The 11,434-nt window shown below is 34.9% G+C and overlaps 1 pseudogene; it reads left to right on the top strand.

Annotated features, from left to right (window-relative positions):
- The first annotated feature begins 915 nt into the window (after positions 1 to 915).
- Positions 916 to 11,135, top strand: LOC114302438 (protein CDI-like; annotated as a pseudogene).
- Positions 11,136 to 11,434: the final 299 nt, after the last annotated feature.

An 11,434-nucleotide genomic window follows, 5' to 3' on the forward strand; every position in this document is an offset into this window, starting at 1 on the left:
AAATCTGGGTTCTTTAAATTTTCATAATATATAAGTAAATTTGGGTTCATGTAGACAATGTGTTTGAGATTAGGCTTCTGAGAGTTATTTACCTAGTTGAGTGAGAAGATTAGGGAAAAGTTGTTGTTGCTTGTACTGAAGAAGAGAAAATACAGAAGAAGAAGAAGAAGAAGAAAAAGAAGAAGAAGAGAAGAAACAAAGGAAGGAGGGAAAATGGAGAGTGAGAGAGAGGTGAAAAGTCAAAATCGGGCCACTCGAACCTCAACTTTCTCGAGCTACCTCGCGAGACCATAAATATTATTTGTGATGCGATGTGCAAATAAAATTACTCTTAAAATTTTGATACATTTTTTTAGATGGTTGCATGTCAACATCAAAATGAAATTTTCGTACATCACATTGTTTATTGTTCCGCTGCCACCCTAGGCAATAAATGTGACTGTCCTCTCTCTCTCTCAGTTCAGTTTCTAAATTTTTTAAAACAAATAACACGTTAGTGATATAATTAATTAATAATTAAAAATATATAAAATAAATATTACTTTAAATATTTTAATTAATTATCATATCAATATACTGAAAAATTAAGTCTATTGCTTTTCTATTATTACACTGAAGTTGAACCCCGTGTGTGTCGGCTCCCCAAATATATCAATGGACTATATCCGTATATCTATACCCCAAAACCACTAATGTGGGGTGTTTTGGAAACAAAATAAAAAGTTAGTTTTTTAGCATTTTAGTTTTTTTAGTCAAAAAAAATCATAGAAAGTTAGTTTTTTTTAGCAAAAAAAGTCATAAAAAATCAAAAAACCAACTTTTCAAAACACTCCCTAAAATCAAAATTCCTTAAACCAAAATCCAAACATCAAAATCCAAACCATTCAAACCTACATTGAATCATTATTCATTGCAATGTTGACACCAAACCCAAACAATCCAACCAATCTCAACAATGTGAATGCCAAAGCAAACCCATTCAAGATCTTCATTGGCTACAACCCACACGAAGACCTAGCCTATGAAGTCTGCCACTGAGGACTATTTTAAGAAGATAGTTAAAAATCATCTTTTAACTTTTAATCCATTTTGAATCATATCACCTCTCATATTTTTTACATATTTTTTCAAAAAAAATCAAAAAAATAAAAATAAAATAAAAAGTCAACTTTTAACCATCTTCCCAAATCAACCCTCAATCAATAAGCGAACCTCAATCCCCATCGAAATCATCCCAATCAAACAACCTGAATTGTAACAAAAAATATGTATCGGAGAGAAAGAGACAAGCTCGAGAGCATTGAGTTCTCATTTTCTCGATTTCGAACACCTTACCTCGCTAATTATCAAGGTTGGGCCATGTTTGTCGACTGCGATTTCCTTTACTTATCCGACATCAAAGAATTAATCGATTTGGTGACACTACAAGAAAAAACACTTTCCGTGACCAACATTTTGGTCGCGAAAAGTACCATATTTGGTCGCTAAAACCTTTTCGCGACCAAAATATGTTGGTCGCGAGTTGGTCGCTAAAGCCTCGTCACAGATAGTTTTCTGTAACCAAAAAAGCCTTTGGTCGCTAAAAGTAACCATTCGCGACCAACTTTTTTGGTCGCGGAAAGTCCAATTCATATTAGCCAAAAGTAAACTTTTAGCGACCAATGATAAGTTGGTCGCCAAAAGTCAACTCCTTGATCCAAAAAAAATAATTCTTTTGTGCTCCCTGGGACTTGAACTCCTGACCAAGGAGTCACCATGCACTCAATCCATTCTGCCACTCTGCCAATAACATACTTCTTGTTCATATTTGGCAAAAAAAATATATAACCCATAAAAATTGGGTTATATATTATTTTATAAAACTTTTAATGCCTAAATAGAAAAATAGCATGTAATTACTATAGTATCATTTTTTTAAAAATTTATCCCACCATAACTTTCCGCGACCAACTTTTTTTTTTGGTCGCCAAAGGGTAATCTTCCGCGACAAAAAAAGCCTCTGGTCGCCAATAGCATACTTTCCGCGACCAACTTTTTTTTTTGGTCGCCAAAGGGTAATCTTCCGCGACCAAAAAAGCCTTTGGTCACCAATAGCATACTTTCCGCGACCAACTTTTGGTCGCCAAAGGGTAATCTTCCATGACCAAAAAAGCCTTTGGTCGCCAATAGTATACTTTCCGCGACCAACTTTTTTTTTTGGTCGCCAAAGGGTATACTTTCCGTGACCAACTTTTTTTTTGGTCGCCAAAAGGTGATCTTCCGCGACGAAAAAAGCCTTTGGTCGCCAATAGTATACTTTCCGCGACCAACTTATTTTTTTGGTTGCCAAAAGGTGATTTTCCGCGACCAAAAAATTGTGGTCGCCAAAAGTTAAATTTTAGTCGCAGAAAGTGGACTATTTGCGACAAAAAAAAAGGTAGTCGCTAAATGTGTTTTTTCTTGTAGTGTGAACGACCAGTATCCTATAATGTGTGTTCAACATGACTACGCACCGAAAGAGACTACCAAAATGGATGGTGCAATGCAGACTGTGTATCCCAGAAAGAATTGGTTTTCAATGGTTTTGTACAATTGCGGGCACCCCAAGAATTGGGTTTTGACACCCGAGGTTGTGAATTCTGAGTCGAATGCGTTTCTTCATCGGTTTTAATGGTTGGATGATAGTGAAATCGAGTCAATTCCTTTTGTATGGAACTTTCTTGTGGGTCATAATAGGGTTGTTGAGGGTCATCCGAGTATGGTCTCAAAGGTGATACAATATACGCTAAGAGCTCCGTAGTTTGAATCTTGAAAAGATTGTGAATTTGGTAGGGGTATAAATCTTACCCAACCCATGCCGAGCCTTGCGGGCTCCCGCCAAAATTCGGGCCAGCCCACGGGCCAAAAAATTAAGCCTAGGCCTAGCCTGTAGACACTCAATTTTTGAATGCCCTTAAGCCTTGGGCGCAACCGATTGATCACCCGATGATGAATGTATACGCTTGTCTAAATGCTCGAAATTCTCAACAGAAAGCCTCAGCTTTGAGCCTCAAAAGAACCACAACCTTTGCGCCTTGTTTTTGGACCAAAACAACAGTTTTTTAAGCCTGACTAACTGGGTGCTTGCAGACCCACTAGTGACTCTAGCCGCCCACTATTAGTGGTCTGCCACTCCCTTTTAGTGGCCTGCCACCTACTTATGCCTGCAAACCCATTTGTGACTCCAGCTGCCCACTATTTGTGGCCAGCCGACCACTTATGTAAAATTTCAAATCTTTGTGCCAGGTGTGCCAGTTGTCTCCACTAGTGCATACATGATACCAGCTGTATGTATACTGATATTTCGAGAGCCAAACCTAATTTTCTATATATACTTGACCCTCTCTCATAATTTAGGGTAAGAAAAATTTGGAACAAAAGTTTGGAAAATATTTTTCTCTCTCTACAATTCTCTCTCTCCCTTGCAACTTTTATACCCTTTACTTAGATACTCTAAACCAAACCTTGAGGGTTCTTTGTTGAGGTGTTTGAGCTTGTATTTTAGCTCTTGAGGGTGTGGAATTGTTGGTTTGTAACTTAAAAGGGTACATCTCTTCAAGAGGTATAATTCTTAGCTTTCTTACCTTATTTATGTACTCTATTTTCCTACTATTTTTGGGCTATTTTTACCTAATTTTTATGGGTTGAAGCTTGTGGTCTAAAGCCATTAAGGGTAGAGGAGTGGACCACCCCTCTTTGACCCTTGCTTCCTAGGCTTTTACCCTTGTGTTTCCCACATTTTCATTATGTCACGCCCCGTATTTTATGACTCGGATAACATTACCAATATTCATTAATCAAGTCCATTTACAAATAACATTTCATCCTTAGATGAAATGATGAATAATTAAATAGCCTTATTCCCTCTCATTATACAATAATGACATTTACATACAAATAAAAGAAATGCCCTAAGACTTACAATAAAAGAGAAGACACTACTCTTTATAAAAAAATAGCACTAAACCAAACAACAGATGAAGTAGTACTATCCATCACTACATTACACTTATGAAATGGTAAAACTCATTGTTTGATCTTCAAATCCGAAACGCATTTCCTGTACATATGTACAGGCAGGGGGTAAGCAACCATTAGCTCACCAAACAATCTCATATTAAAACATTAGAAGATAATGTGGGTACCAAAATACTCATACATATACGTGAAATCATATCATGTCAAAACCATATGATTTTATTACATAATTTCTTAAATTCGATTTATTTAATTAACCATAACAAGTTAACTTAAATAAATAAACATGTTTCGATAGCAACAGGACATCCTTTTCAATTCATTCAATTATCTCATTATCTATTGAATCAAATAATTGAACAATGAATCAAATCCATTTTATACAGTCTTATGAAATGAATGCATATGTTATGTCATGCTCAAAATATTTTTCTCATCTTTTGAAAATCTTATGCACAATGCCAATTTGAAAACATATTAATCCAACAATTTCAATAAAATTCCAAGATGGTAAATACGACTTAGGTAATCCCTAGGCTGGTGTCTGCAAGTAAACTATACAAGTACTACCAATTTGTCATTTTTACCAATATTAACTAGAAGGTTCGACACCTGTAATCTGTCATTTTTACTAGTATTAACTGAAAAGCTTAACACCTGTAATCTGTCATTTTTACCAGTATTAACTGGAAGGCTCGACACCTATCCGCACGGGTTTCTGGTCTTTCACCATGGACACTCAGGCTAACTTAACCAATATCAAACTAGACCCCCATCCAGACTTACCAATGTATTTACCCAAAACAAATCCAAATGGTCTTGTTTCTCAAAAACAATTCCTTTATCAAAATAATAATTTTCAATTGCAATTCAAAATCCATGATAACAATGAAATGGAATGGAAATGCAATGTGTAACAATGCATTAATATAATTTCAATTTCAATTCCACCACACAATGTTCCATTGTGATCAAATTCCATATCTTTATCAATGTAATATTATGATACAATTCCAAGAGATAATGTAATAATGTTAATGTTCATGTATGTACCACAAGTAAATCAACAACTTCTAACTTAGCCTTTTCAAGACAATTCAACAATATCCTTTTCAAAACAAACTTCCAAAATCAAATATTTTCTTACCTTTCCAAGAATCTCCTTATTTAAATACCAACATGGTAATCCTCTACCGGTTACCAAAAACCAAACTTTTAAGCAATAGATCATCAATAGCAATAACATATAACACCAAAGCGGGTTCAAGGTTTTCATAAATTTCTAACTCACATACTTTATCAATAAAATGAAATTATAATCTTTCCAAAACTCATCCCCTTCCCAAACATTAAATAGAATCAAATTTCCATTTTTCTCATACAAGTAAAATCTCGGGATCTTCAAATTCAATCATAATTCTTAATAAGCATAAGTGAGTATTCCAACACTTCATCAATTATATCAAAATCTTCTCTTGACTATAATTATAAAATATAACATGAGTGTTCACTTTCCAATTTTCAACATCCACCCCATCGAATTAAACTAAGGAAAAAATAATAAATAGATAAAAGTTTTGATAACTCATCTTTTTGTTTTAATCCAATTCATCCATTTACTCAAAATGAGCTAAAATCACATTCTATTATTTTCTTGTCAAAAACCGCCAAACAATTCAAATATCTCATAAAAATTTTGAAGTATGAAATTATTATTATAACATTACTCAACTAGTAAAACTAGGAACTCAATACCATACCACATCAACTTAATCTCGCTTATTTCTCTAAATTTCATACTTGGTCAACTTCGTCACTTTTAATCTCATAATATTAAAGTTATGAATTACAAACCCAATAACACCCCCTTTAATTACAAAGGATTTAAAATGTTAACCAAACTAATTTAATTCATCAAATTAGTAAGTTCACTATGTTCACTATCTTCCAAATTAATAACATCAACTTAACATTCTACACAATATTCTTCAATATCAATTTATTTTTCTCAAAAATAAATTCCAAATCAAAGATAAAAATATTTCAAATTTATATTTAAAAAAATAAATCATCTAATCATAATATGATGTAAATACAATCCATACATCTTTTCAATTTTATTTTCGGATTTGTTTTACAAAATTATCAATACAAAATAATTTTTCCAAATCAATCTCAAAATACCAACATTCCTAACATTTCAACATAATTTTTCTCTAAAAATTACCCAACAAAAATTTGAAAAAGCATATATATATATGCAATACCTCTTAAAATGACATATTTTCTCAAAATAACCCTAACATAGCTTTAATGTAATGATATATAGAAAGTCACTACCTCAAATAATGAAGAAGAGCAGATTTGGAAAGCAAATCTTGCCCGATTATGAATCAGAGACTGCCATTGTGAAGATCATGACGAGTTCTCCAACTTTCATTTACAACACTTCAACAAAATCTCACTCTAAGAACTTCCATTTGAAACTCAAAAGTTGAGCCAACAATAGAGAAATAAATAAGGACAGAGAGAGAGAGTGTGTGTGTGTGTGTTGAAAACATCAACTCTCTGCTTCCAGCAGAGAGTCCAACCAAAAAGAAAAGAAAAAAAAGAGGGTTAGGGGTAGCCCATCGTGAGTTGTCACCCATTAAAATTAATGTATTCTTTAATCATCAAATGATACAATTAATTTAATAATAATATCTTAAAATTATATAACATAATTTATAAAATGATATAATTTTTCTCACCACAAAATATAATATTTTTGTATCCGACAAAATATAATATTTTACTCATTATTAAATATATACACATTTCATTCTTTATAAAATATATAATTTTTTTATACCACATGGTACAAACTATAAAATCAACTATCAAATATTTATTAATAAATAATAACAACTCCCAAGGTGGTTACTACCAATCACATAATTAAAAATGACCAAACAGTTAAACATGAGTTATTAAACAAACTCAAATTAAATTAAATCTAAATCATGGGTCTCACTCATAAGTCAAACATGGTCCAATTATATACCAAAATAAACCCAATAAATTTTTCTCAAATCCTGGTTCGAACACCCAAAACTCATTTTCAAATTCTGTTATAAATTAAACTGAACACCAATTAGTCCATGAATTTTCATAAAATAAATAATCATCATTAAATTCTGAAATTTTTATCCAAAGTGCTAGACTCACATGGGAAAAACATATAAAAATTTCATAATTTTCTGAGATTGAAAATTATTTTTAAAAATACAAAACCGAACTGTTTTCGCATAGAATTTACACAGAAATCAAATTCAAAAATTTGCTCAATTAAATTATGCACTGGCTATTTAAAAAAATATATATATTGGGTCATTACACATTATATTTTTTTTGAGCTTTGTACCACTAATGTTTAGAGATTTTCAGAAGCTAAAAATCATATTTTGAAGTCCCAAAAATAGAGGAGGTAGCCTCCCCTCCTTGTGCTTAATTACTAGCTTAATTACTTTCTTTGTTTTAGCTTCCTTTGTTAACTATTTTTACCTTAATTTCAGCACTTCTTTGAGCTAATTTGGGACTCTTTTTATGTGTTAGTTTCATTTATACTTTGTATTGCATGCTTGTAGTGTAATGGTCCTCATAGGTTTGGTGTTCTAAGTATTAGACACCAACCTATTTAAGTTGATAGCATTTATTTCAAGCATTCCATACTTGTGTTCATCTCTAATCATCTTTGTACTTCTCTCATTTATTGGCTTCTTCCTTGCTTTGAGAGTCGTTTCAAATCGATTGTTTGTTTAAACTTGAGATAGAGATCGTTGTGCTTAATGGTTTAATCTCTTCGGAGGTTCATTACCAACGGCATGATATCTTTCTCATGCCCAAAACAATCCTTTGTTTGACACTTCTTTCCATTAGTGGACTTAATACTCATTTTGGACTAAAATGATTAATGAATGGAAAGGTAATTAAAAGAGGTGTTAAAATTGGAATAAAATGGAGATAGATAATAAAATGGTTCGGGGTTCAATCGGACGTTAATTGAACCCATTGAATCTTGAGTCGTCTCATACTTGTTAGTGATGAAAACGGTTCAAGAGTCGATGTCAACTGCTTCCCTTGATCAATATCATGATAAGGAGGAGGTTCATGAGTCTTTCATTGTGCATTTATTGAAATTATATCCCTCGGTTCATAAGTCATCACGCAATGAATTTGCACCGATTGAAGGCTTGTGAATCGAACCTACCCCTCATTTGATCTGTCTGATGATAAGGAGATGCATGGTGGACAAACATCCCCCTGAGAATGCTTTGTTTGTTTTCTATTGCAGCAAAAGAAACCCAACATATTGGTCGGCAGGCCACCTTTACCATACGGCAGGCCACTATTAGTGGGCAGCCGGCCACCACTTTTGGCCTGCCGACCACTTTTTTCAGCCAGGCAGTACCACTTTTTTTTTACATAGCATAGCAGAGGCTGAGATGCAAAACAGTGTAGAGGCATTCTCGAGGGAGAAATTCATGAGCATGCATAAGCCATTTCTTTGCTCCTCGGGACTAGTTAAATTTATTTCTTGTTAACAGTAGTATGTTGTACCTTAATTGCTTATTTAATTAATTCTGTAATGTAACTAATTAGTTAGTTTAACTAGTTAATTTGTATTAATTAGTTAGAGTATGTTGTCATTATTTAATTAGCTAGAATAGTTAGTTAAATGCGGTGTTGTCATAATTAGTTAAGTAGTTTAGCTAATTCATTTCTTCGGACCCTCTTATGCAAGGGCAAACTTGTAATAATGTGTATGTCTTCCAACCCCATGTCTTTCTTCTTCTTATTTACCCGCTTATGGCAGATAGTATTGAGCATTATGTTTACTTAGCATTTCTCATGATTTGCATCTATCTGTTTTGCATGTATAAAGCTCGGCTCATCATGTTAACAAGTATTGTCATTTAAATACTTCTTTGAAAATGTGTTTAAAACTACATGCTATCAAAATTTATTCATATGCTACGCTAGTAGCAGGACTTCTAATTGTATATTGCATGTGTTGCATTAGGTATATTTCATTAGTTAGGATCATGCATTTTGCTAACTATTTTCTCTCTTTTGGCTCGCTTCGGGAATTAGGGTAAGCTTTACTACTTTAGCATATGACATGAGTGTGATTGTCGCCATGTCGAACATGATTACCATAAGGCTAAGTGCTTAAGTGATATACCTATTTGAATGCCTGTGATTGAATGCTAATTGCTTAAATTGAGATGATTTGATTAATGTACATATGAGATCACTTTTTCAAGTAGTACATATTCAAACCTCTTTTCAAACAAACATGAAATCAAAATGTTCTTAGTTTTTCAAATTAGTCTATGCTTGTGTGCGTCACATAGTAATGTTAGCCTAATAACTGGAACAAGAGCATATAATGTAAATAAGAATCATATCATGATTAGTAGAGGCCGATTTTTGATCGGGCGAGTGGGGTGCTCAATTTATGACCTTCCCCTCTCGTACCTAAGTTCCCAAGCTGAGACACTTTGGTGATGATGAATAAGTGGCCTTGACAAAAATATTTAGGAGGCGACTCTATAATCTGGCAAAGCAGTCTATTTTTGGCATTTTGATTCAAAATCGATTTTTCAAAAGATTTGCTAGATTTTGACTCTTTTATATTTATCTATTTCACATTGCACTTGTGAGATCAGATTCAGAACCACGGGAGTCCGAACAGTAGAGCTAGTCGTATCCGAAAGGAGCACAAAAAGCAAGCTACAGCTTTTAGCGACTCTGCTGGGGACTTTAGAGAACTTGACTCGAACTTCATAATGTGAAATTTTATTTACACTTATATGTTCTTTGCATTGCATTGACATTGGTGCACTTAAATCACTGTGTTTGCCACCTGTTATTCTTGGACGGTTTGCTGAAGGCTTGCCCAAAAGCTTGCCAAAAGGCTGACCGGTCATGGGCTCTGCCATGCTGGGAACACAACTCTTGGATCTGGACTACTGCTGTACCGTTTGGTCCTTCTGTCACTTCTCAGTGTTAGGTGTGAGAGGTATATTAGGTAGTCTTGCTGATGTACCCCTATTTTGACCATTTGGCCTAGTTGCATATAGAAAAGCCATAGAGACGCTCACTCGAATGCAGGATTACGTTAAACTGCTTGATCGAAGTAGTGAAACCCTAGATCATGCTAAAGCTAGGACAGGGTAACCCTACCCCCCTCATAGGGGTGTTTTGGCTCTCTTTACCTGGTATGTTCGTTATAGTGAAACTATACAGGGGTGCTTTATATCAGTGGTACAGTTGGTATTAGTTTGTGGGGTAGAATGCAGCGGGGAGTACATTCATTCAGATGTGATCATATCTATTCTAGTGAAATTGGGTTGAGGTGCTGTCTGTTTTCTCTTTTACAAGGTAGTCCTGGAACCATAGCTTCAGAAGGCTCTGATATCTCCTAGGTACTCTGGACTCTTGTCGATAGACTTTGTCAGGTCAGAAATTTAGTTTAGAGGCAGCCAGTGTTTGCTTCACTTTTGCTGGTGGTAAGACGAAGGAGTGCCAGACAGGGTTCACTAGTTCTACTGTTCCAAACATTCACTAGTTAGATCACCTTTGTTCGGCTCATGTCGGGCATCTACTCTTATCATAGCTCAGCCTCCAACAAATCTAGAGGATTTACTGATCCGTTTGTAGCAGTCAGTCGACTCACTCTAGCACGACATGGCCCACCAACCTGAGGTCACTAATAGGTTACAATAACAGCTGGCTACGGTTTCTGTTTCTCATGCACCTAACGTGGCTACTCCTATGCCAGGCACCATTGCCAATACAGCTCAGGATCCACCGGGCATTCCTATTCCTCCAGCCCAGACAGATCTAGTCTCGATTCAAAGACTCCAACTGAGACACCTCGCGAGTTTGAGTTTGAACCGACCCTGCTCAAAGTCAACAAACTTGAAAAACTATTCAAGAAAGCGCAAAGGGTTAACTCTATTCTGGATATTGAGGATGGATATACTGAATCCACCGTTACTTTGCCAAAGCGGTTCAAGATGCCGCGTATTGATCGTTTCGATGGCTCTGGAGATTTAATGGTGCATCTGCGCTTATTTTCTGATATCTTGTAACCAATGGGTTTGACTGGAGTTCAAAAGTTGTCACTATTCGGCTGAACCATGTCTGGAATAGCTGCCATCTGGTATGTGAAATTGGAAGACTCTGTGAAACAGAGCTGGCAAGAGTTGGTTGAATCCTTCGTTGCCTAATATTCCTACAACATGCAAATCGAGGTCACAACTCGTGATCTTGAGGTAATGCGTCAGGAATTGAAAGAGGACTTCTTAGAGTTTGTTGTTCGATGGAGAGCAAAGGCGGCTATGATGGCAAACAAACCTCCAGAGAAAGAGCAAGTCCGTATCATTGTTAG

This window comes from Camellia sinensis, chromosome 15 (genome assembly GCF_055761805.1).
Source record: "Camellia sinensis isolate YWXY chromosome 15, ASM5576180v1, whole genome shotgun sequence".
Classification (NCBI taxonomy): domain Eukaryota; kingdom Viridiplantae; phylum Streptophyta; class Magnoliopsida; order Ericales; family Theaceae; genus Camellia; species Camellia sinensis.